Source organism: Cyanistes caeruleus, chromosome 3 (genome assembly GCF_971803275.1).
Source record: "Cyanistes caeruleus chromosome 3, bCyaCae1.hap1.1, whole genome shotgun sequence".
Classification (NCBI taxonomy): domain Eukaryota; kingdom Metazoa; phylum Chordata; class Aves; order Passeriformes; family Paridae; genus Cyanistes; species Cyanistes caeruleus.
Genome location: NC_141703.1, coordinates 117,123,597 through 117,149,503, shown reverse-complemented (window position 1 = coordinate 117,149,503; position 25,907 = coordinate 117,123,597). Strand labels below are relative to the sequence as shown.

General features: G+C 39.0%; 1 pseudogene; it reads right to left on the bottom strand.

Annotated features, from left to right (window-relative positions):
- Nucleotides 1-10,725: 10,725 nt before the first annotated feature.
- Nucleotides 10,726-25,377, bottom strand: LOC147654499 (receptor expression-enhancing protein 3-like; annotated as a pseudogene).
- Nucleotides 25,378-25,907: the final 530 nt, after the last annotated feature.

The following is a 25,907-nucleotide window of genomic DNA, read 5'->3' as shown; positions in this document are numbered from 1 at the left end:
CATCACCTCTTGAGCTTTCTCCATAGCCAGCCTGGCCTCTTGGGTCAGGACCCTAGGAGAACTCAGCTCCTCTCCCCCTTTCAATAAACTGAAAAGGAGGGCTAGGTCTTCTGTTGTTAATCCCAGCCAGGGTCTGACCCAAGTTAAGGACCCACACAGCTGGTGGAGATCAGCTAAGGTTTTTGGGTTGTTTCTGATCATCAGTTTTTGAGGAGTAATGGTCCTCTTGCTAATTTGGAGCCCCAAATACCTCCAAGGGGGCAGCTGTTGAACTTTGTCCTTTTGGAGTTCAAATCCTGCAGCAATCAAAACATTGACAACTAGGTCAAGTGCACACTGTAGTCTATCATCATCGGGGGCACACTTGAGCACATCATCAATATAGTGCAGGATGATGGTTTCTCTTGTTTTGGCACGCACTGGGGACAGCAATGAAGCAGTGTACCACTGGCATATACTGGGACAGTTTTTCATGCCTTGCGGCAAGGTTCGCTAATGGTAGCGCTTCATTGGAATTTCTCGATTGATGGAGGGAACTGACAAGGCAAACCATGGGTCATCAGCAGGGTCAAGAGGAATCTGGAAGAAACAGTCTTTTATATCAACAACTGCCAAATTCCAATTTTGGGGGAGCATCGATGGGGAGGACATTCCTGGTTGAAGAGACCCTATGTTTTCAATGACTTTGTTAATTTCTCTAAGGTCCTGGATGAGTTGCCACTTGCCTTTTCCCGGCTTCCTGATAACAAAGACCAGGGAATTCCAAGGGCTGGTGGTTGGCACAATGTTGCCTTTTGCTAACTGCTCTTCTAGCAATTCACTGAGCACCTTCAATTTTTGTTTATTCAGCAGCCACCGATCTACCCATATTGGATGTTGTTTCCCAGTTCAGCTTCTGGGCAGGGCACTCATCAGCGGCCACTATGAAAAATCCTGTAGGGTTTTTGGGATTTTAATTTTTACTCTTCATTGGGACATAGTGTCTCTCCCCCACAGGGGAATTTTATAGTTCAAAACGAATGGGCGTAAGCTGGCCAATTGCCCATCCAGCCCTTTAATTTGGACGATGCTCTTAGATTGTTTGGCTAATTGGGCACCCCAATGCCCTGTACTTTACCTCTCACGGGTTGCAATTCCCAATGTGACGGCCATCTGGTGGTTGGGATGATTGTCACATCTGCCCATGTCCAACACTCCATCAAGGTGAAGGTAATCTTCACCTCGCCAGAGTCCACACCCCATCCAAGGCTTGTCTTCTCCAATGACTTCTGCCCAGTGGACACCTGGTGAAGAATTATCTACTGGCATTTCATTTGGCATCAGAATTGCCTGGGTGATGATTTGGCCTTGTGGCATAAAGAAGGGTGGGTGGACACAACGTGCCATGAGAATCAGTGCCTCTGGCTCTGATGTTATGATTGCCGGAGAGATTTCAATCTCTTGCTGTGTGCTTGGTGTCCCTGATAACGACATACTTAGAGTCTAGTCCAGCAAATAAGTCTTTGTCAAGTGGGTCAACTGACACAAGCTACGAGTCATCTGTATTAAAGAATGCACTTTGTATCACAACTAGCTTAAAGGGAGCTTGTGTCTTCCAAACCTTCTCTGGGTCCCCATTCTGACCTGCTTCATTTTTGTCTACATGCGAAGCAGGCCCACGCTTCCCATCTAGTTTTTTAGAAGCGGTTGTCCCCCTCCCCCCTGAGAACTTACTGGTTTATTTTGCAGAAGCTGCCTCTTTGGGCAAACTTTTGCTATGTGTCCCTCCTGCCTACAGTTAAAACACTGATAAGGCTGTTGGTGTATTTTTGGAATAGCAGCAGCAGCTGTTTTCTCCATTCTGTCTCATTTTCTTGAGGCTCTGGGATGATGGCTCTCTTTGTGCAGGCTTCGATGATCAAGTCGAGGGCTGGTGGTGGCTCAAAGGGTAGACCCAGGATGATCCTCTTACAGATGTCATTAGCATTTGCGTGGGCCACTTCCATTATTATCTGTTCCTGTAGTTGCCAACTCTCACCGGCCTCTCTACTTCGACTCGGAGCCTTTCAACCAAATCTATAAAAGCCTCAAAGGGAAACTGTTTAATATTCACATAACTTTGCTTACGTTCTTTGGTGGGCATAAGGATAAAGACCTTCTCTGCAGTTCTCTTTACCTGTTCCAACACAGGCTGCAGTATTTTTTCAGCCTGAGTTCTAGCTTGTGACTAATCCCCTTCACCACACAAGCGGTCCATTGAGATATTGTTGTTGTCTGCATCAATGGCACAGTCAGGGCTTTGCAAGAGCTCAGGAAAGAGTTCTCGTAATAATCTCCATGTCCTCTCCCACAACAGATACTCTGTTTGGATTAGGAGATGTGCAAACAAATCCCTGATATCGTCAGGAACTAGTGTGTTTGAGGAAAACGTGTCCTTTAGAAGACCTTTAAAATATTCACTTTTTCTCCCAAACTCCTTCTGAGCCTTGCAAAGCTCCTCTCTATGCAGATAATCAAGATTGCCACTCAGGGGTTCCTCTTGTTTGGGTATAGGTAAACAGGTGCAGCGAACGGGATGGTCTCCTGTTCCAGGTTTTGCATTTTGGGCTCATGGCTTTCAGTTCCCATGCCATCATGGGAATTTGAAGCTGGAAGAGGATGAGAGCTGCCAGAGAAGGAGGAGGGAGCAGGGGTAGGACAGCAATTGGAATGGGAGCTGCTGTTCCCAGGTCACATCATGGGAACAAATGATGTCATGGGAATGGGAGGCGGAGACAGTGGAAAGGAAGAGGGGTTGCCTGGGGAAGGGGCTGAGTTTGGGGAGAGGGGAGGAGAAGGAGGGGCATGCGTAGGGGTAGGGTCAGGGGATAAGAAGAGGTTGGAAAGAACAGAGTGAAAGGCATTCTGGGAAGAAGAAGCACAAGGTGGGGGCCGAGCCATGTGGCTTCCACCATCTTGTGTCTCTTGAGAGTCATTCTGAGGGGCAGGAGAGGACTCAGGGAAAACTTGGGAATTTCCCTTGTGGGCATTCACTTGAACTGGAGGATTAACAGCTGGGAAAGAGGGGTTTAGGAAAGGGTCCTTGACAGCATGACCATTGCTCTCAAGGCAAGGGTACTGAGAAGTCTGTGGGAGGCCAGGGAGTTGGTAGCTCTCCTGTGCAGTTTGCCTGGCACAGTCTTCCTGATGCAAGGGACAAGGATTTTGGATCAGGGGACGGGGGAGCTGAGGGGGTTAGTTTGAGCCTTTACTTTCTTTTCTTCAACTGTCGCTGATCGAATTAGCACAAACAATGAAAAGAATTTAGCAACTGATGTATCACCTTTATTTGTCAAGGCTGTTAATTTGCTTCCAGCTATATCCCAGACGGGGATGCTTGGTATTTCCTCTGGAGATACCCTTGGAAAGTGGAGGAAAAGCCATTGAACAAACTTTTTTAACAACCCTTTTGAAAACTTTCCTTTCCCACCCTCCAGGGTACCCAAAATTTGAAAATAGATTCCTCTCTACTGTGCTGACAATTTCACACCCATTTTCCTTGATGTTAAGCTGCCGGCACAGCAAAAATGCACCCTCCTCTGCAGCAAAAGAAACAAGCTCAAGATAAAAGATCCAGGGCCAGTCTCAGGACAGGGTGCTTTCCGCAGGCAACTATCATGGCCTGTAGGTTCGTGGCTGCCCCCTCCACCACTCCCGGGGAGCAGTGCACCCTTCCCACAATTTGTGAGCACCCTCAGCCTCACTTGGGGTATACTCATCCTCCTTTGGTCCACTGGACAGGGGCTGCAGGGAAGTCCTCCTCAGGGAAGTGGTCCTCTGGATGCTAGAGGGTTATCACTTCCTCCCCACAAGAGCCACAGGTGAAAAACCACTCTGCTGCACTCAGAGGCAGCTGAGGGCCAGAACTTCTTGGATAAAATCCACAGTTCATCTGTGGGATCTGTTCACAGGGCCCCACATTAGGCACCAGCTATCGCATCGGGCTGGAGGTCTGTCACTTTGGCCTGCAACAGGAGTGGGTCACACCCCAGGAGCAGGATGACCCGAGGTGCGACTAGAGCACTTGCTCAATGGCTTTTTGGCTGTCAGTCTGTGCTCTGAGGAGACAAGGACAAGAGGGAGGTCTTTTGCATGGGATGATAAAGCATTTATTGCTCTGGGGAATCTTGGGGACAAAAGACAGAAAATGCAAGCATGCAACAGCTGAAACAGGGAGGCAGTTCAAAGGGAGGGTACAAAGCATCAGCTGATCAGAGATATCCTGGAGAGGGTAAAAGGCAGGGTTCACAAAATCATCATCCAATGTGGAGGTAGTGGGGGAAAGTTGGGTCACATGGACTAATCAAGCGCTGAAGTTCAGGGGGTTTCCGAAGTGGAATTCCAAGCATGCGGTGGGCTTAAGACAGATTGACAGGAGACTCGGGGTAGATTGACAACATGGGGTGGGAGGGTCTCATTTGGACCAAACTATCAACTTGGGTAATAACAGAACATAACATTAACAAGAAACACACTACAACACGATACACTAGCCAACAGCAGTTTTACTTAAGCTGCGTGAACCCTGAAAGAACCCCATAAGAATGTACTGAGTTATGCAATAAACGAAGTTCACTTTTACCTCTATGAGGACTCCGTGAATATTCCAAGTGGTTTTCCTTTAGTAAGGTAGGATGACTTTCCCTCGGTATTCTTAGTTCAGGAGAACTAAAATTAGTAGAAATATTGTCTGGAGTGGTGCAGCTCCCTGAGGAAGCAGTGTGGGCCATGCAACATAGTGAGTGTGGTACACAGGAAGAGCTAAGTGAGGGTCAAATTACTCCTTGCCTTTGAACTGTTACAGCCTGGAAAAAACAAACTTTCTAAATAATTTCTAAGCTTCCCCGTGAAAAACAAGTTTCGCTATTTAAAGTTTTTTTTTAATAAGTTGAATGAGAGATAAAAGGGACAATATCCAGGCTGGGGTGTTCGGCAATATGCCAAAACCACACAATTTGCTTAAGGCAATGTTCTTATATACTGTTACATTACAGGAGTTACGTGCATATTCATGAGAGTTTATACATTATTCAAACATACCTGTGAGTTTAGATGTTCCAGGAATTTCTTTTGCTTGGTTTTAACCTTTGACTTGTCTTCATGCCATCCTGTAGATTAAATCAATATATTTTATTTCTTCTTGTGGTTCTATCCTGTTGTTTTTACACTACCTGCTAACAAAGAGTCAGTAAATTCTTCTTGGTGTTCTGGTTTTTGTCACTGTTCTCTTATCATTCAGCTAGGATAATCCACCAATGTGAGAATCCACCTAATTATCTTACACCATTTTCTGAGTGGTGCATTTTAATATCACAGTCTCTATTTTAATATTACGCTATGGCTTAAACTATATTTATCACACTGCTGTTTATATAAGCTATATGGTGCATACATAAACTCACCGGTTATACTATACCAAAAAGCAGTTAAAAGAAAATTGTACCATATCAATATATTTGTGACTAATAATAATAATAATATGCAAAAGCTAATACATAAATACAAAAGCCAATACTATATTGTCATTTATAACTTTCCCTATCTATGTAGTCACAGTACATTAGCAGACAATAGTGAAATCTTTTGTTTTGAACTCCTTGTAGTCTCTACTCCAGCTTGCTTTCATGATTCCTATCCTAATGCAAACAGAGCAATCTGTTGCTGAAATTTGGCAAAGGCAGGCAGATATAAGACAGGCTCCCATTCTGTCCCCTGAGTACATCTACATAAAGGAAGAAAATAATTTTGGAAGTCTACTGCTTTTACAATACATATTAGATTTCCCCTCCTATTCCACCATTTGTTTTCCCATACTAGTGAGGAAAATAGGTAATGCCTCAGAACTTAAAAAGCCCCCAGAAACAAAAAACAAAACAACTACAACAAAACCCCCACAAAAGACCTGTCACCATTGCTGCTGCTGAATAATTAACATTTTAACCTAAGATGTATGTACCAGCATTAGTTTTGAATTTTCAGATTATTCCCCGACTGGATCTCACCAGCATCAGGTAGACAGCTTTTAGTCCACTTTCCCACTACCTGCTAAACGTTAGTTGAAGAAATAAAGGAAAAAAGTCAGCATTACTTTCAGACATCCACAATTTCTTGGCAGGGTGCTTGTACTGCATGAACTTTTCTGACATCAGAAACTGAATCATGGCAAGGTCCCTTAAGAGTCAGTGTGTGCTTCTGGGATGGATTTTCATAATGCTTAAAAATCATTTATTGCTACTGTCTTTTAAATCTTTCTCCTCAATGAACCATATAAAAAATATATTTTATTGAGGCTTGAAAACAAGCCTTGAGGAAGCCTTGCAAACAAGGCCTAGAAAATGTGGTTACTGAGGTTTTTACTTGAGTTTTGGTAGGGGTGTTAACAGATGACTTGAAGGGAGGTTTGAAAAAGGAAAGGGCCAAATTCACCTATGCATGTCCTCCTCTGGACTACCAGAAGAACCCTGACTAGGGAATACAGAACAAAATCAGTTTCATGTCCAGCAGTTCCACAGGAAGTTACACTCTTTTGGGACATTGAGCAATTCAATTTTAATTCACTCTGAACCAAGCACCTAATCAAACCAGGTGACACTATAGTATGTTCAAGTTGCCTCTGGCAGGGTACATTTTATTTCAGCCTAAATCAGCTTCAAACTTGGGGGCAGAAAATCAAGAGTAGCTTAGTCATAATTCAACGAGTTTTAAAAGTTTCTCCAAACTTCAGATAGATTGTTTTTGTGTTTGAACCATTATAATAAGTAACAGAATACAGATTACATAGTGACTAGGTTTATAATAGTAATTCAGATAATAAAATATCCACTGCATCTTGCTCAAAGCAGTATTTATTAAAGACAGCATCAAGGTAAGTCAATGCATAATGAAGTTTCCATCCTACAAATATGTAAACAAGTTGACAGCAAGTTATTACTATAATATAAAAATTAAAGCTTACATTGCATTTTTTTAAAGCTACTACCTTCAGTCCAAATGTATATTCTGTGGTTTGTAGCATTTAACAGTATAAGTTCTTGAAAAATGTTAAAGTATTGCCTTTGCACATACATTTTTGTAGAAAAAATACCTTAAAATACCAACTTCCCATTAATGAAAGCAACACCAAAAGTAAAACATATTTTTGTCATGAACAGTACGTTGAATGCGCCCAGAATTTTCTCCACCATTCTCTTTTACTAAGTTACCTTCTATTTTAAAATTCATTATATTTTGCAAAATGTATATTGGATATTATTTGGTGAGTTTCACATAGCAAAGGAATTAGCAATATTGGCAATTACATTGTAATCAAAGTCCAGCCTAAGCTTATTTGCAGCTGAGGCCACCAGTTTAATCCTCATCTCAGACTGGGTATTTTAGAAGTACAGTAGGCTCTTGCTAAGAGAGCCGTCAGTTCAGATATATTTTGGAAAGGCTTCAAACCTTTATACGATTTAAATGGAAATACATATTCTCCTTTAAAACACTTTTAAACCCCAAGTCTTTGTTTAAGTACACCAGCAGTCCTGTTGGTGGCAGTCAGTCAGTTCTCAGAAAACACTTTTTTCAGAAGATTAGATAATTTGGCATGAACTACATTTTACATTCCAAACCCACAATGAATAATAAACATCAATTTTTAACATTTTTTTCAAGAAGTTTCCTGTAAGAGCTAGACAGATGACTTCTGCAGTTGCTAAGGCAAGAAAAGTTTGAAAATTTCCTGTAACTAAAGTTAAAAGATTGTAATATTTCAAACCCAAACTAAACTAAATTCAGTAAGGAGAACTGTGTATCACTGGGATGAAAGCTAATCATGCCATTGTGTGCATTGTTAGCATCAGCTAACAATGAACAGTAAGAGGAAAAAAATTAAGATAATCCAGTGAACAAGTCTGAGGATGAATTCAAAGATCAAAATCAGTCTGAGATATAAAAAGAAAATATTTTTAGAGTTGGCTATTAGAATGAAGACAACAGCTAGGAAAACATTGAAGATTTGGTCATGTAAGATCTGAAAGAAGTACATTTTTATGCAAACAGTAATGAATATTAATAACACTGCCAGTTTTCCTAATTCCATGCAAGTTCCAGATAGAGGAGTGTTTATTTAGTCTTTATCACTACTGAGCTGGCAAGTTAAGTCTGCCAGAAGTTACAGCCTCAGGTACATAGAGACACATAGAGCAACTTCCTGACATGAGTGTGGTAGAGCCTAAAATACTTCAATGATCTCTAGTCCTAGAGATGGGGTAAAAACACAACTCCCCAAACAGGATCTACATGAACTTGTAACAGGAACTGTAATTCTGAAAAAATGGCTTACCCTACTCCTTCATGCAGGATTATGACTTGTAGAAAGAGGATCTTTTTTTGCAATGCTTGCTGGTAAAACAAGCATGATTAGTTATAGAAAAATGTGTCAGCAAATGCTCAGCTATACAGTAAGAGTGTCCATCTCAGGCCCTGGTTAGTCTACTATTCAGAGACTGGTGAGATGCAAATACAAGAGCTCTAGGTTCCTCAATTTCTTATGTACCTTAACATACAGACAAGCCTCAGGGAAACAGATGAGAAGCACAAACACTCCTGGGGCAGAAGTCCCACACTCCCAGGGAGGTTTTTTCTTGATCACTCCTTGCCTACAGCTCCTTAGAAAAGCTGGATAACTAGGTACAGTTTTGTTTAGGGGATGGGAGTTTTGCACTGTACTCATTTGAGAGACAGCAGCCTTCCTGTCTTCTGGTATCAAACTGTGTTTCTGAGTAAAGTATTGCAAACTTCATCCTTCTAATCACACATGGCCTGCTGGGACTTCTCACTAAAGCACCGAGGTTCCTCAGAGATGCTCTAAGTGCTGTTGCATTTTGAGCACAGCTTTGCACATGGCTTGCAGACATTTCCCACAGCTAGAGAGCAACACCACCAACAGCAGATGATTGTCAATACCTGGGGGAAGGTCTGAGGATTGAAGTCAGAGATCGAAGGATATGAGGAATCCATGCTATGTTCTCTTTGAGGCAAGTCACAAGGTCTGTCCCAAAGATACATAATAAAGTACTATCTGCAAGAAATGGGTTGTTTCTCCCTAAAGCCACAGTAGAAATATAGTCACACAGAAAATTAGAATCAGTCTAATTCTCAGAACTGCAGAAAATAATACCAAAGGTGACCTAAAAAAGTAATTTTGACAAATCACTGCATTGAAAGTCATTTCAAAATTAATCTCTGTGTAGATATGCCATGGGATTCTAGGTTATAAAATGATTCACTAAATCAACTAGATCTTTAGAAGAAGCTATTTATATGCAAATATTTTAGTAATAACTTTAGCAATAAAAAAAAAAGTACTACACAGACCATCTTAGAATCCACATATAGTATGAAATATACACTCATACATGTTCTAAAGTACATATATATAAAAATATATTTTTTCTTAAAGCAATGTAGAGCAAAACTAAACCAGGGCCTGACTAACCTATCATATATGACTTTACGGCAGCATGACTTGAACACACAGCTCATGGGCTGATAAGATCCCTGAGGTGCATCACTGGAATTGCTACAAGTTTTACTTACCACAATTTTAACCAAAATCTGACTTAAATCATGTTATATCTCTTTAGATGGAGGAAGACAGACACGAACAAAACAACCCACAAACAAAAAAAACCACCCAAAACCCCAAAACCACAAAACCTACGCAGCCCGGTAATACATAGAAAGGCACCTGATAATATCATTAGTAGCAGATATCTACAGCATCCTAAGTGTACTTAAGGAATCAAGATGAATTTTAAAAATATCATGAAATACAAGAATTGCTGGCATTCAAAATGTAACTCTAGCCTTATGTAGCAAGTCACTAAAATGGCGTGCAGTTGTAAATCATTAAGAGTGTGCAAAACTATACAGTTTTGCATAAAGTGCTGTATGTACCCCAGTTTGCTAAGCTTGGCAATATGACACAAAATGATGAAGTTAAGGATGTATCCTACCTACCTCATCTTTCCTTTTCCTTTCCCACCATCACCCACTGTCCTTTAAACTGTACATTTAAAAATTACACAAAGGCCTTTTCAGGAATTGTAGTTCAGAAAAATGTTTCAAGTATATTTATCTTACAGTGTAAACTTGGGGACACTATGGTTCAATTTTCACAAGCTCTACATACTTACAGCTTCTCTTAATTCAATTTGATTTGCAATTATTTCAATCTGTTCAATACCTCTGGCAAAGGAGTATTTCCTATTACTCATTTTACTCCTATTTAAGGAGTGCTGAAATCCATGCTGTAACTTGTCCAGATTTAAATCTAAACATGACACAATTATAGAAAAACAGAGTAGTACTTTATCTGATCACTTGGGCTCACAAAACCAAGTCCTACCATATCTGTTCATACAGACTCATTCTAGGCATTGTACACAGATCTTTAACACTTGAATTCAAGTTACTATAGTACAGCAGTTGCTCTTGCAGGAATTGTGCAGTACACGTAAAAGTATACAACGGGTCTCTTCTTTACTCTGTATTTTAGTGATCCGTATCGTATCTGAGGGGAAAAACAAAATTATAATGAAGTACTAAGTCACATGAAATGGAAATATGATTCACCTCCCCACTAATCCTATTTAGCAAATGTCTTCCAATGTGCTTTGGACACCCGGTTTCACTAAGAGAATCTACCTATGACTGAATAAGATAAAGTTTCAACAGAATTGGGCAAGAAGAGTAAGTATCAATTGTTTTCCTGGAATGACCCAAAAACTTTTATGAGACTTCACAGAGATTTATACTGGAGTATCTTTAAATTTTGTGATGCATGCACTAGGATGCTAAGTAGGATCTTCTCTTTGTAGATCACAAAGAGTCAGGCTGTTTGTCTATGGCAACTAAAAAATTCTGAATATTCTTTATCTATTAAACAGCAGATGTTTAAGTGTGCACAACACACAGATAATATTATTGTTATCCATACCCCTTTCAAGGCGAACACTTCCTGAAATTAGGCTTGGTGGTGCCAAAATTAGCATTTCAAATACAGAGTCTGTTTCGTCTCCTCTCCCTTGCTCCTTGCTTCATTAATTTCATACATATATTTCCCCTAAACACATCAAACTACAAAAGCTCCAAACTTAGATATTGTTGTCACATGCTTTCTTCCCCATTTAGCATTCTGGAACCCAGTTATTGTTGACAACTTCTCCAATATTAAAAATAAAAATAAATTTCTGCACTAAGAATAATGCCAATATACACTGAAAGAACAAACTCAATTAACCAGGATTATACTTGCTTCTTTACGGCCTTTAATAGTTTTCACAGACTTCATACTCTGAGTTCTGCGAAGGCCTCTCGGAGCGAACATTTCATCCTCCGAATGTGTCCCCTCCATCTCTTCATCTGTTTTATCATCTCCAGGATTTTTTTCCAGTGGGGTTTTCTAACCTTTAGAAAAAAAATATTTAAAAAATAGTAGCTGTAACTTTTTGACTTCTAAGAAAGCAGCGATTTTTATCGTGATTTATGCTTTTAGATGATGTGCTTATTTCAAAACAGAAACATCTACTTTGCCACGAGTTTGGTGCTTCTAATCCTGCCACTTGGTTCCACATGTATGTAATGCAGTGCTTCTTCAGTTGTCAAGACTGAAATCACAAGTTTGCTGACATCTTCTGCTTTACACTGAACTGCAAAAACTTGAGTTAATATCTAAAGAAGTACCTAAGATTTTAGGACACAATCCACATGAGAAGGTGGTTACACTTATAATAAGCCTTTAAAGATCCCTCCCAATACAAACCATTTGATGACTTGCATTCATAGGATCTTTCTTCATACACTCATCCTCCTGCATTTTTAATACCAAAGCTTCTTTCATTTCGGTAACACACCAAAGTACTGTTAAGAGTTGTTAACATACTACAAAACCAGGACCAAGATTATTACCGAAGACTCTCACTAGAGGGCACTAACTGCTTAAAAATACACTCCGAAAGCTCCTTGGGGTCCAACAGCCCCGAATCTCCACCACAGACCTATCGCAAAGCTACCAAATCCAGTCTGATTCCTTCCTCCACTGAACACTCCTTTTATCCCAGAATCTACTGGCGGTAACACTCAGGAACACCTTTTAGACTCTAAACCAAATTTTATCAATGACCTGTGTACATTTTATCTTAAGCCAATATTTTATTTAGGCTTATCTAATTTTTTTCATCAATTTTTTTCCCTAGAAATTAGAATCACATCATCCATTCCACAGCTACTTGAGACAAACATTCGGTCATTCTCTTCTGCCATTTTAGAGGCAACATGTCTCTGCTTCCAGTACAGTTTCAATTAATCTTTTTCAACACAGAAGATTTGAATCACATCTCTTTCTCTGTTTCAGAGTAGCAGTGTTTGCAGTGACACCAATACTTTTTTATCTGCATTTGTAATACCTGATGCATCGGCATCCCATCTGCCTTTTTCACAGCAAGAGCACTGCCAGCTCAGCATCATCCTACAATCCACATCCTACAGCTAGGCCTTTTAAATCAATTTGCACAGAACTCCTGGCCCAGACAAAAAATAAGATCCAGCTCAGCACAAGAGAATATTGCTACACAGTGTTCCTAAATCTATGTGTACTTTTGATCTTTTTTAAGTTCCTAATGCTGAAGAAAATTCAAAGAAAACATGAGAGGTATATGCTAGATGAGACCAGGACCAGAAAAGATTAATTAAGTTCAACTAGCTGTAAGAAAGCTTTTTGACATTTGAGATTGAATCTCACAATCGGTGATTATTTATATAGTATAAACTGAAGATTTTTTTTTAAAAAAATTAGAGCATTTTAAAGCTATTTCAGATAGGTAAATAATGCTCTCTTACTGAGGAACAGATCCTGCACAACAGCTGCAGTGACATGATCTCTAGTGCAGCTCTTTGTGAATTCTTGGCTTTCTCTCTAGCCAGAGGCTCCAGTTCACTCTGCCCTGCACAGGATACCTTCTGGAAACTCCAATTCAGATTAGGTCCCTTCAGCTGGTCACCTATTCCTTAGAATGGGCTAGCACACTATTCATGAAATTCCTTGGACCCCACAAATGCTATCCATCCCCAAAATGGAGGGATGAGAAGGAATGACAGTCTTAGGTGAAAAGAAATAGCCCAGACCCACTTCTTTTGTGGGAAACAGCAGTTCCTATACATCACAGTCTTGCTATTTAAAAATTACGTAGTTAGCAGACCTTCAGCAAAACCTTCCTTCAAGCATCACAAGCTCAAGGGCAAAGTGATGATGACAATAACAGTATATGTAACATAATAATGAAATAATACTATCTTTCAACAAGACCATATATTGATCACCACACACCATCGTCTGAGTGTTAATAGACATCAGTCTATTATGACAACTTGATGCCTTTATTATTCGTATCACCATATACAATTTTACATTTTGATCTATTACTACAAACCTGGTGTTGTGGTTTTAAAGCAGTAACTAAAAAATCACTAGAAAACTTACTTATTTCTTGCTGCGAGATGTGGACTAGAACAAGAGCAAAACAGGCTTAAAACTTAAAAGGAATAAAGAAGGTTTATTAACAAAAACTACAAGAATAAGAAACCAGAATAAAACCTCCAGAACAGCCCTTTTCTGGCTCACTACCCAACCATTCCCTTGTTCACATGACAACATAGAGACAAAAAGAACTCTTTTGTTTAAAACAGTCCCAATTCTTGCTAGAGTCTTTTCATCAGTCTTTGCAGAGAAACAGAAGTCTTCTTCTGCTACCTATGGAGTTTCTCACAAGAAAACTATTTCTTTTATAGCTTTCTTTTATAGCTCTGATGCCAGCTGCCTGGAAATTCTGCCATCGGTTCTCTCCTCTCGCTTCACATCACTCTGAGGTGTGTTATGCGTCAAATGAGTCTAGGGATGTCATTTTTAAGGCTGAGTTATTCAAAGGCAAAAGTTCTCTTCATGTGTCTCTGTGAGCTACTCTGGAAACAGAAGTGTTCTCTTTGCCTCTTAAAGGCTGCAAATCTTCAGCTATTACTTCTCCCCCTCTGTTCCAGCATCTCACAGTACCACAACCACTTCACCATTTGCTCAAAATCCTCACTTTGAAACACTCCATTCCTCCCAATATACTGTCATGAATTAAAGTTTTTTTCAGAACACTACTGTCCATCTCCATAGCTTTAACAGAAAAATATTTCAGCTTATTAAAGCATCTTCTTCTTTCTCTACCTCCTCTGAGGCTTAATTCCTTTCTTCACTATCTTTGATAGTTTATAGGGTCTCTTTTACATGCTGATCACTTTCTCTCTCTGGAAAAAAGGATTAATCTGCAAGTCTCATCTGGGTAATGAAAGGGTTAAAATCTTGCCCAGGCCTGGTAGGTGGTTCTCTTATCTCTGCCAGAGCGGTGGCTAGAGATGTCTGCGATGGCCTCTCCTTACTTGGCAGTCTCTGGTAAAACTCAGCAGTGGCAGAAACTGCAACCGAGCCAGGGGAACTGGCCTGATCCGGCCTGGGCCTGCTCACCTCCCCGCCACTCCCCTCCGCGACCTTGTCTGGCCTGCTGTGGTGGAGGAGGAGGCTGAGCCGGAACCTGTTACTTCTTCAAAAGCCAGAAACCAAAGAGAACAAGAAATTCTCGGGTTTAGGTCTTAAAGTAGGTGTTCACAGGTTGATTTCACTTTTCAATGGTCAAAACCACTGTCAGTTCTCAGAAATAGCTAGTTATTGGTCGGAGAAAAAACTCCCATCAGCCTCCAGCAGTTTTAACTTCCCTGGCTCTCAAAGCTAATATTAAAGGTGAAGAACTTAATCTATAAAGCAGGAGATTGGGAATACTAGTATCATAAAGTCACCCCAGGACACCTGGTGAAGTAATTTCTATTAATTTTCTCTTTTATTTACTGAGCTTCCATATGTTTTCATGTTTAACTTCTTTTACATTTGTCACAGAAACACTACTTAATCATATAACGTTTGACTTCCAATTAAGTTTTACTTTGGTAATAAGTTCTTGTTGCCAATTGGCAATGACAGGAGTAATGAATACAGTGTGATTACACTGGGAGTGGATGAGAGAAGAAAGTCATTCAGGAAGAATTGAACTGCCATAATTTACTTTGAGTGTACTCTGTTTAAGTCTACTGGAGTTCTTTGAGGCCTTTTCCATTTAGAAAGAGGGTAAATGTATTTCTGCTCTTCCACTTTTGCTTTGGGTGAATTGTTCTTTTAGGCAGGGAAAAGAAAAGATACATACCTGAAGATTCACTTGCAGAGGCTCTGGTTTTCTTTTTAGCTTCTGGCAATGTCTGATAAGGTCTCTGTCCAACAGACTCATCTCCTTGTATAGCAGTCAAATCATGCATACTGAAACTTCTCAGTTTCTCAGTTATTGCACCTTGGCTCTGAAATACAACAACAGTATCTTTGGAAACCAGGCAGAGGTTTAACTTTGCTGCTCAGCTTGGGTTAAGATGTTTAAGCCCATGCTTCCTTGCTGCACAACAAAATACATTGAACATACACATGCAGCTGCTTTACATCTGATTTAGGTATTACTTTTACCCATGCTTAACTGTACATTGCTTGCAGATGACAAAGTTACACATGCTAGCAGCTTAATTACAAATGCTGCACTTCACTCCTTTAATCAGAGCAAATAAAGACGTGGGCGAGGGCAAGTGTTTAAAAGAAACACACATCAGAAATGTTAACTTCAAGCATAGCAGCTCAAGGTAGCATGACAGTAACACCTGCATTTTAAAGAGTATGGTTGAAGATAGTTTTCTTCTGCTATTTTATATTTTATCCTCCACAAATCTGAATAAAGTGAAGGAGAAACATGTTAAAAATACAATCTGTAACATTAATTCAAATAACTGAGAAACTGGCAGCACTACAAAAGGAGCTCCAGTTGACAGAAACTTGAAACTACAAACCAAAGAGGTCCAGTCTGGACTACAGGATAGCAAGTTCTCTTACTAGTATAGCTTCACTGACATAATACCAATGCAAAATCGAATGCTACACAGGAGAATAGTTAATCACATATGAACATTAAGTATTCCTTCTCCAATTGTCTTCACTTCTTTTCTGTATGGAACATATGGAAATTTCCCTGTTGGAAAGAAAGGTCATCCAGCAGCTCTTTCATCTTACATTAGATGATGTTACTACTAAAGCATTAAAGATTAATTTATTACACAAGCAACTAAAAGAATATGACCACGAGTAAAGTACTCAAAGTCATGTTAAAATAACACCTTATTCTTCCCTCTCTGGCAGAAGGCAAAAAATAACCATTTTAGGGAAAGGTTAACAAGCCTGTGCATGAATTCCACTTCAAGCAAGTGTTAAAATAGTTAATTTCATTCTTACAAATGAAGATTTTAAGTAAAATTCTTTGTTTGATCAGCATGTTAGCTAGCAGGAGCAGAAACCTGGGTACAATTCCATACAACTTTTTCTGCAACAGCACCAGCAGAAGGCAATTCTGGTGTTGCAGGCCACAGCCGTTTGTTCCCGCACTTATGACAACAACTGTTTGCCATTGGTAGACCAGCATACTGAATTATTCCATGCTAAGAATAGCCATGTAAAGTGAAGAGACAATTGAATGAAAGCTATTTGAGTTTGCTTGGGTACCAAAGGGCAGGAGGGAAAAGTGGCTGAAACCTAATTTTAATTTTCTAATGACTAGCTATTAGTACAGTATATAAAATTAACATAGTGAACAGAGTGCTATTTAAGCACAAGAAACCTATTATAATTCTTACTCCACCATTCATACATTGTCACCAAACAATAACAAAGAAAAGGTTTCTTGTGAGAGAAGTAGGAGCCTTAACTTTTCTCTCTCTTTCTACAAACTTGTATGATTACTCAGTTCTCAAAAACTTAAGTACAGCTTGCCTTTGAGTTAAAAATGCCCTATGAATGCTGTACAGTGTCTGTATTAAAGGTTATAGAAATTATGAAGTCAAATTGATTTCCCCAAAATGGCTTAAGACAGGTCTCCTAAGGTTCCTCCTAAGGCAGAAAAAATCCTGCCCTTCCACTACTCCACTTCTTGCACTGAAAAGCATTTCAAGTAAAATACATCAGGAACCAGCTATACTTTACCAGCTGCTAGGACATGGAGAAGAGGACTGGAGAAAGAACTGCTTCTTTTGACAAGTAACAGCTTACAGTATATACATTACTCTGCTATAGTATGAAGACTGTTCATCAGTCCATGTCCAATGCTTGAAGAGGACTTAAGTCTCAGTCACTGAATGCTGGTGAATATGTAAAATGGGCCTAGTTGGTTCACAGCAGAATCCATACAAATTCAGCACAATTCCACTCACCAAATGTGAAGAGTCTACTTAAAATAGTGACAGAAGCTGGTTTTGGCCAGCAGCAGAAGTATAGAAAGACACTTGTTTAGTTGCCCAGAAAGTTCATTCATCATGTGATATACTACAAAAAGACATTTGGAAATTGTATAGCAACTAAACATAACAACTAAAATACTAAGAATTCACATTACAAGCCTGTAGTTCTTATTCCACTGTAGATAAAGGACTAGATCCAAGCTAGGAACATTCAACCCTATTTTCCAGTGAAGCTTTTGGATACAGAATTTTGTTTTTCAAAGGGAAAAAAAAAGTCAAGGATGTGCCATAAAATAACATTGTGCCCTTAACCAAACTGCATGGTTGAGCTGGAGCTCCTGTGGCGCCTCAGAGAGGACGTAAATGGGCCCTTCGTTTCAGAACTACTTGCCAAGATGGAAAGTTTTACTCAAGTTACACACAGTTACACACAGAAAGCATTGAGAAGTTTGAAAGGATATGTATACAAATAAAGATGCAGTACACATGCCTGAGAGTCACAGTAGGAGTGGGAGTTGCACAACAACCGGACAGTCCCCATCACACATACTAACCCTATATAGATACTCCCTACAGTGCCTCCAGTCTCTATCCCACCCCTGGGAACATCCAGTCTAGCCAAATCAAGATTGATATCTACTTTAACTCCACTGCATAGACTGAAGGACAAATTCAAGGTGTTCTGTGGGAGTGTACATATCACTGTGCTTACACTGCATGTAAGACTTAAGATTCTTCCACCCCCACGCTCAAAAGCAGCTGTTAATTGCTTTCTGCTGAAGCAAAGCGTTCTGTGAAGATCTGGATTACTATCAGCTTAGGATAAAAGTCTGGCTGAAAAATATTAAATTCTTTCCTACTGCAGGAAATGTGTGATTAAATGTTCTCCACTGCAGGAAATGTGAGAGTAACATTGACATTTAAAATAATGCTTTAAGAGCTTTGATATTTTGTTTGAAAGGTCAGAGTTACAGCTTGAAAGCAACATGTTTGCCCTAAAAACTGAAATTCAGTTGTAGGTGGAGCAGAAGAGGACCTCCTGCTTCCACTCCCATGCCATGGATATGGCAGAAGCTGCCAGCTCTCCGCAGATATACACACTCCAAGATGCTGCTCAGGAGAAGATGGCAGAGCAGTTACCACTGGTGGCCAGTTATACTGACAGTTCCTGCCAGTAAGGAAGGTATACATTAGGTTGCACTCAGGCCAGAGGCTGGTGACTAAATTACAGCATAAAAGATTGAGACACATATATTTACAATGCCAGGGGAAGAAAAAAAAAATTTTAAAAAAATCACACAACTTAGCACTGAAATTTCTATGTATGCAAACACTGAAGAGGGATGAACTGTGAAGTCTGTGTGTTGTCTTAAAGAAAATGCAAGTCTTTGAGAATGATTTTTCTTCATTATTCAATAGCATTTCCTAAAACATACTAACCATTTTTTGGAGTCCACATTCATTAACAGTGACCAATGTGACCAATTAAAGTCATAATATGTTTTTAAATCAATTTTTAAAAATAAATAAAGCCTATTTAAGGGTCTCCTTTCAAGTCTACTCAGCCTCTGGTATGTTATTAGTATGCAGTCTCATCAGCTGACCCTCATAAATGAAATTACATTTTCTATTCTGTTATTGAGCATGTGCTTTTACAGTCTGTATGCTTAACCCAGGGAAGTAAACAAACACCACTTTGTCTGCCTCAGGGACTCTTTGTTCTTTAAATTGGACTTGCACCCCCCACTGGCCGGGATCACTGACAGAAGCTGCCTGCCTCCCTTGGACGAGTTCTCAATGGACTCTACAGCATGCAGTACCCACATTCTCAGCTCTTCTCTCCCTGATCCAATCCAAGCTGACAGGGAATGACTTCTGTTCCCTCTCAACGTGGAGAGGGACTCCTGTCCCGTGAATAACCTCTGCAGCATGACAGGCTGTCCCAGCAGGGAGGAGGATGAAAGCAGTACTGCTCCCCATAGTGATACTGGCTGTGTGCCACAGCTGGCTGCAAGATACCTCCTTCCTCTGCCATGTCCTGAGTGAGAACAAGGGGAAGTGTGAGCAAGGCCAGGAGAATAACAGTCAATTAGCAAAAGGGCAGCAGATTCAGGATGACTAGAACACATTCAGAAAACACAGCCCTCAAAACATATTATCATCACCAATAACACTTTACAAATTAACACTATTTGTGTAACCCCATAAGCTGTGAAATACCCCCCGAGTATTTCACAGCTTAATTAGCAGTCCCCCTGCTCATAATGATAAAGACACCAGATTTCACTAGTAGCTCAAGAAATCTGAATGCATGGGTTGGCAGAAATTGAAACACAGAGGTAACCATCATCTCAGAAGACCTGAAAAACAGAGGAGTATGAGATGTATCCAAGTATGAGATGTAGCACTGGAACCTAAGCGCTGTGAATATAATTCCCCCAAATCCATAAACAACTGAGCTATTGAGGTATCTTGTTTTTGATTCCTTAACTAATAAAAATTTCCTTATATACAAATTCAGCACAGACTATCATCTCTAAATTTCCTGAAATCAGGATTTCACAAAGATTTGTTTTCTGACATGCTTATTTAACACTATTTTGCTCATGTATTTAGTAGGTTTTGAAACACTACATTTTATATGACCAGTGGCTAACTAGTACCAGCTAAAAATACAGTATGAGAATGTAAGCTATAAGTCAATACTCTTGCCAAATACATTTAAATTTAACTATAGGGGAGAGGGTTTAAATCTATGTCAAATTTCAGTAGACTCACCTGGCTGGCTGCTCCAACCTCCCTAACAGAGCCAGCATTACCTTTTAATGGTAATCCCCTATTCCTTTGACAACCCTTGAAGAAAATCACTCTCTTCCACATTTGATATTCAAAATATTTCAGTAAGTTTCCAAGCCATTTTTAACACCCTCCTAAAGTCACTATAAGCAGTTTTCTTGGACACTTTAGTGTCTTTTGACATAGGTTTAATCTTGCACATGTTTAGCCTCTCCCCCTCTCCTAATTTGAGATCTGCTATGTCAGAATAAGTATGTGTGCTCTATTTAAAAAAAAAAAAAAAAAAGAATAGTGGTGAAAGTGTGTCCTGATCCCACTACTTCAATTCAATTCCTGAAATCATATAGCATGCTCCACCAGCTCTTGGTGAAGGGATAATAATTTCACCTGCTAGAGGCAGCAGTTAACTCTTGAAAAACAGGGAACAAAATCAAGAACGCATGCATTGTGTCCATTTGCTTGCATGAAGCAGGCATGCTCAGCATTTTGGAATGACAAACATAAGAGGCTTAACATGCCAAAATAAAGATTTTATTTATTTTTTTTTCAGTGAGTCTTCTCTTTCATCTGTTTAAAAATCGTGCCTATTTTAGGTCTTGGTATTGTGGTGGTTTTTTTTCGCAAGCATCTGATCTGCACTGAACTAATTCTGTACAAATATTCATGAGCGTGTTTAACAAGTTTTAACAAAAAGAGCAGGCATCTTGCGAGTCACAGCTGAATAGCAATGAAGTCTAAACATAGACATTTCAGAAAAAGTTATTCATTATTTCAGAAAAGATTGAGGAGATATTGGTGTTATTTATTTTACAGTACTTCAGTTACACCCTAAAAGTTACCACAGAAATATCCAACCATAGCCAAACATGAAGAACACACACAAATCCTAGGAATCCTTACAGGCGCTTCTTGTAATAAATTTGTAATGCAAAGAACTTGAATTTTAGCATTTAGCAATTAAACTTGATTTCCCCATAGAGCACTTTGGGTGTTTGTTTGTTGGGTTTCCTTGGCTTGTTTAAATAACCTATTTTCACTCTGGATACTTTAATTCCTTTGGTGGTGCATTCTATTGCATTCAAAATTATTTCATGTCTTAAGGCATTATTAAGAATTTGAATAATGAAGAAGAAACCCACAGTGATCAAATGCAATCACTTTCTCAGTATTTTAGGCTCATTATGACCATATTTTAAAACAAAAAGTTACAATGCTATACCAGCCACATGCATCTTTAAGAACAGAGAAAATGAGCAAACAAGATATACACGACTACTTTTCCAAAGCTTTTTGAGGTAGCACGTAAAAGTGTAGTTTTTAGGAATGTCTTTTATTTCTAATGCAGAAAGTTCACATAGAAGCCCAGACATTTAAGTTAATGCCAGCTGTACATACTCGACTTTGACAGGCAGGGATCTCTTCGTTGTTTTCTGTTATCTACAGACAGTGTTCAGGTTTTCAGTGCTGTTACTATGAGCACAATGGTTCCATTTATTCCCAGGAAGAAATTAATCATGATTGCCTTAAACCTGTGATTTCACTTGGACATACAACTTTTTCTCTCTATACCTTTTATTTTTTCTTTTTTTCTTTTTTTTTGTGTGTGTGCGTGTGTGTGTGTGTGTGTGTTTTGGTTTGAATTACTATTAGGTAGGATACACATGGTCTGAAGTATATTCCCTTCAGTGGTGCACAAATTGGTTACAATCTTACATATTAGCCTGTATTTTGTCTTTCTAGACCCAGAGCCGTCTGAAATATTAAAGGTAGTGAATTTTTGCGGGAAGGTAATCTAGAAAAAATGACAGATTACTTCATAATTTAATGGCAAATCCATGGCAAAGAAAATGTATTCTAAACACCAATAGGCAGGCTTATGCTTAGCATAATAATTTAATAATTCACTCAAGTTGCAAACAGGTTAATTGTGTCAAGATAATTTTTATCGATGGTAGTAGTCCTTCATGCCTAAATTCATTATGTGGCATTACCTCAGGATGATTGGAGAAAAACAGCAGAAAAGCCAGAAGTCCTTTAAAAAGTTTGTTTACCAGTAAGAAAGCACAACACAGACAGAAAAGAAACAATGGACATCTATGTTAAAAGCCTGCACAGAAAACTGAATGGTAACTTTTGAATTTAGAGTAAATTGATCCTCATAATCCAAGAAATAACTGCAAGCCATCTTAAACAAAAAAACAACAAACGTACTATGAGAAGAGGGCTGCAAGCCTTGAATTGTGTCCCAGGATTTCAATACACTTGCAGAATTTATCTTTTTTATATAAGAGTGGTAAATCCCCAGTGCAATGACACTGATATCAAGCTCAAAAGCAATTAATGCAAGCAGAAACTTACCTTTACAGCTGCTGTCACTGCAGCAGTTGCTGCCAAATTCAACTCCTGCCTTCCAAAATTCACCATGGCCTCATAGCCTCTTTCTTTGGCTTGGACAATGTACTCATCAATCTCCTAAAAGAAAAACGTATTTAAATTTTAGAGGGCTGTTCATAAGAGAGCAAAGTTACCCCACAGTATTATTTTCCCATCAGTAAAGGAAGACAGAAAAATATTTAAGAAAATATTTAATGGGATATATCTTTGTATACAGGTGTTTTATTCATTACAACTCTCTCATTAAAAAAATTATTATATGTGGTCAAACAAGAAGATAAAGTACATCACTTCAGTACAGCTCAGAAACGTTGCAAAATGTTCCTTAGAGAGTGTAAGCTTAACTTGTTGGACAGAAGTTCTTCAAGAAATATCATGCATTTCAAGAAATAACATCATCTTACATGAAGAACTCAGTCAGCTCCCTAGAAAGGTAGAGTCAACTTGCAAAGAACTTCCAAACCCACAGCTTTGAAATAGTTAAGTACCAAGGACAAAACAGTTACGACATTTATCTCCAGCTCTGGTAAATGCCTGGAGTTGAAGATAAAGACTGCAAGGTACTTCCCAATAGTTTGGAGAGTACAGGGAAGTATCCCTCTAGCTCACAAAGTTGCAAGTTGTTTATTGCACAACATTCAGAATGTCAAGATACTTGCTCTGTTCCTATCAGTGACAATCTTACTACCTGCTTTACCTAATAAAGGCCAAGCCTAGCACTGACCTTCAGGAATGCTCTTTTCTGTAGTGTGAGGTTTCTCAGTGCTTGTCTTCAGACCTTTGCTAATTGCTCTTTCCCCTCATCCAAACAGGATGCTGAAAAAGAGCTAAGCAGAGCTGTGTCCCTGTCATACTTTGATTAAAGCAAACCATCTTCTGGCTATTTTTATGTTTGGGTATTTACTGCTGCAGACTGGTTTACCCTTTAAACAAGTCTCTCCTCTTGTCAGTTTGCGAACCAAAAAAAGTCATTGATGTCAATCATCCTGAGGAGTGTTATTCCTCATTTATGCTAGAAAAAAATGTTAACATTAACAGCTTTTAGTAAAGCTGTGTTCATACATTCACATGCTTGCAGTAGAAAGTTAAACTGCATCACTTCCACTTAACTGGGCTCCTCAGAGTGCATCAAGTAGAGCAGGGCACACGAAACTCTCATGTTAATAGGAAGCAGGACCTGGTCTGCTCAGGCAAGTTAAACAAAAGCATAGACATGGACAATCATGTGCACTTGCTTCCGCTAGTCCAAATTCATGCTGCCTGGCAATACAGTAACAAGCTGCTCTGCTCTTATACTGTATCTAGCAACAGCTTTTATTTCAGCACATGTTGTTTCCATATTAGGCATTAAAAATCTGAGAAGTTATTTCTTACCCTTTCTTTAGAAGAAAGCAGTGGGTGGAGGAATTTTCTGTAGATTAAACTTGTCCCTCTAGTATATGGGGAAAGGAGCCAGGTAACAAAAGCTATCTTCAATTCATAGTACAGTGGAAACCTACAGACAAGTTAAAGGTTGCACAAAATTAACAACTGCAGTAGAAAATGCACAGTAACTAATCTTTATAAAGAGATCTATTAAAAAACCACAATTATATTAGCATTTAGGATTCTTCAAATACAAGAAGTTACATCAGACAGAAATTAAATGAGTTACGGATTTATGGACTGTCATTTAAGCAATCAAAACAGTTAATATGCTTGTTTTTCATTATATATTCCTACACAGAGAAATTCTAGGCCATCCTTATAAGAGTTTCATTCTCGTATTCAGTTTCTACAGTGGAGCTAGAAATGTTATAATCCCTACTTCAAGTAACAGTGTATAGCAAATTTGAAAGCAGATGCTGTTCATCTATGCACCAAGATCTTTTCCTGTAAAATGGGCTATTAAATTAACGTGACTTCTTTATATAAAATAAATCAATACAACTCCAAAAACATCAGAAACAAATATAGTTTCCTCTACAGTTCATAAAAAGCAGGGTCTTACCAAGAGACTGTTAGGTCAGTTATCGTTTCAGTAACTATATAAAGAGCACACACAATCCAGTACATCATCCAGTGAACCTGAAAATTAAAATAGCATCTTCACTAAGAGCTTTAATTTCACTTTTAGACATAATATACTATACACGGTACATTTTTTTCCGAGTTAGCACGGCAAGACATTCAACAGTATCTCAGTCTTCATAAACCAGGTATCAGGTGAAATGATCAGGTGAAGATTCCAGAAGATTTCTGTTCATAAGTAGGATTGGTGGCAGCTGCAACAAGCTCAATATGAAATGGCTGTGTCACCAGGATCACAAGCTCACATAGGTTGATTTCACAGATTTGATTCTCTCTCTACAAACCTTTAGCGATATAAAAAAACCAGTGCGAGATCAGTAGATTATCCTAAGTATGGAAAACAAATCCCACCATAACACTAACAGCTATTTCATTCTCTTCCACACTCAACCATATGTTCATACCATGCACATGAAAGTCAGCATTAGTGAAGCATCCCTTGCTTTCATTTCACAGTATGTGTTATTCAGCTTCACATTACCATTACATTCCACCTGTGTGATTACTGGTATGGTATTAACACGGAGGCAAGGCAACATAAAGAGCATTTGCATGGAGATTTTAATTCTATTTATATGCCAAGAACTACAAAATTCTTGTTAATTAAAAAGTTTATGTGTTAATGCTTCAGGGATTTACAGGTAGAAACCTATTTTTGTTTATGGCTTATACTATATATCATTGCTTTGAAATCAGACTTAAAGTTCTTAAAATAGTATAATTTGTTTTATAACAAGTAAGATAATCACTCCTTTTTCTTGAGCATTTGTTCAAATTTGGTTGCATCAGCTGATTACATGTTTCAGAATAAATACTACAGAAATAGTTCCTATGCATTTGTCTTCCCTAAGCTAGGAGATGCCAAAAGCAATGTATTTCCAAAATGGGTCACTGCAAACCACCACTGGTTATTTGTACAAACTGAACATCCACATGTTCTTTAAATTCCTAGGAAAATACCCTGCAACAATGCATAACCATTTAGAAACAAACAACCCCCCCAAAAAACCAAACCAGCAAACAGTAAAACAAAACCACCACAACTGTTAGAGTCTAGTTGGAACCCTAAATTCACGGTACTCTCTTTCAAAGGGAGGATATATATATTCCTTTGAAGGTGTGTATATATATATATATATATATATATATATATACACATACATACACACCTTCCCACAGAGGATGTGGCTCAGGTTTAATCTTCCCTTTTAAAACAATCTTATTTGTAGTGG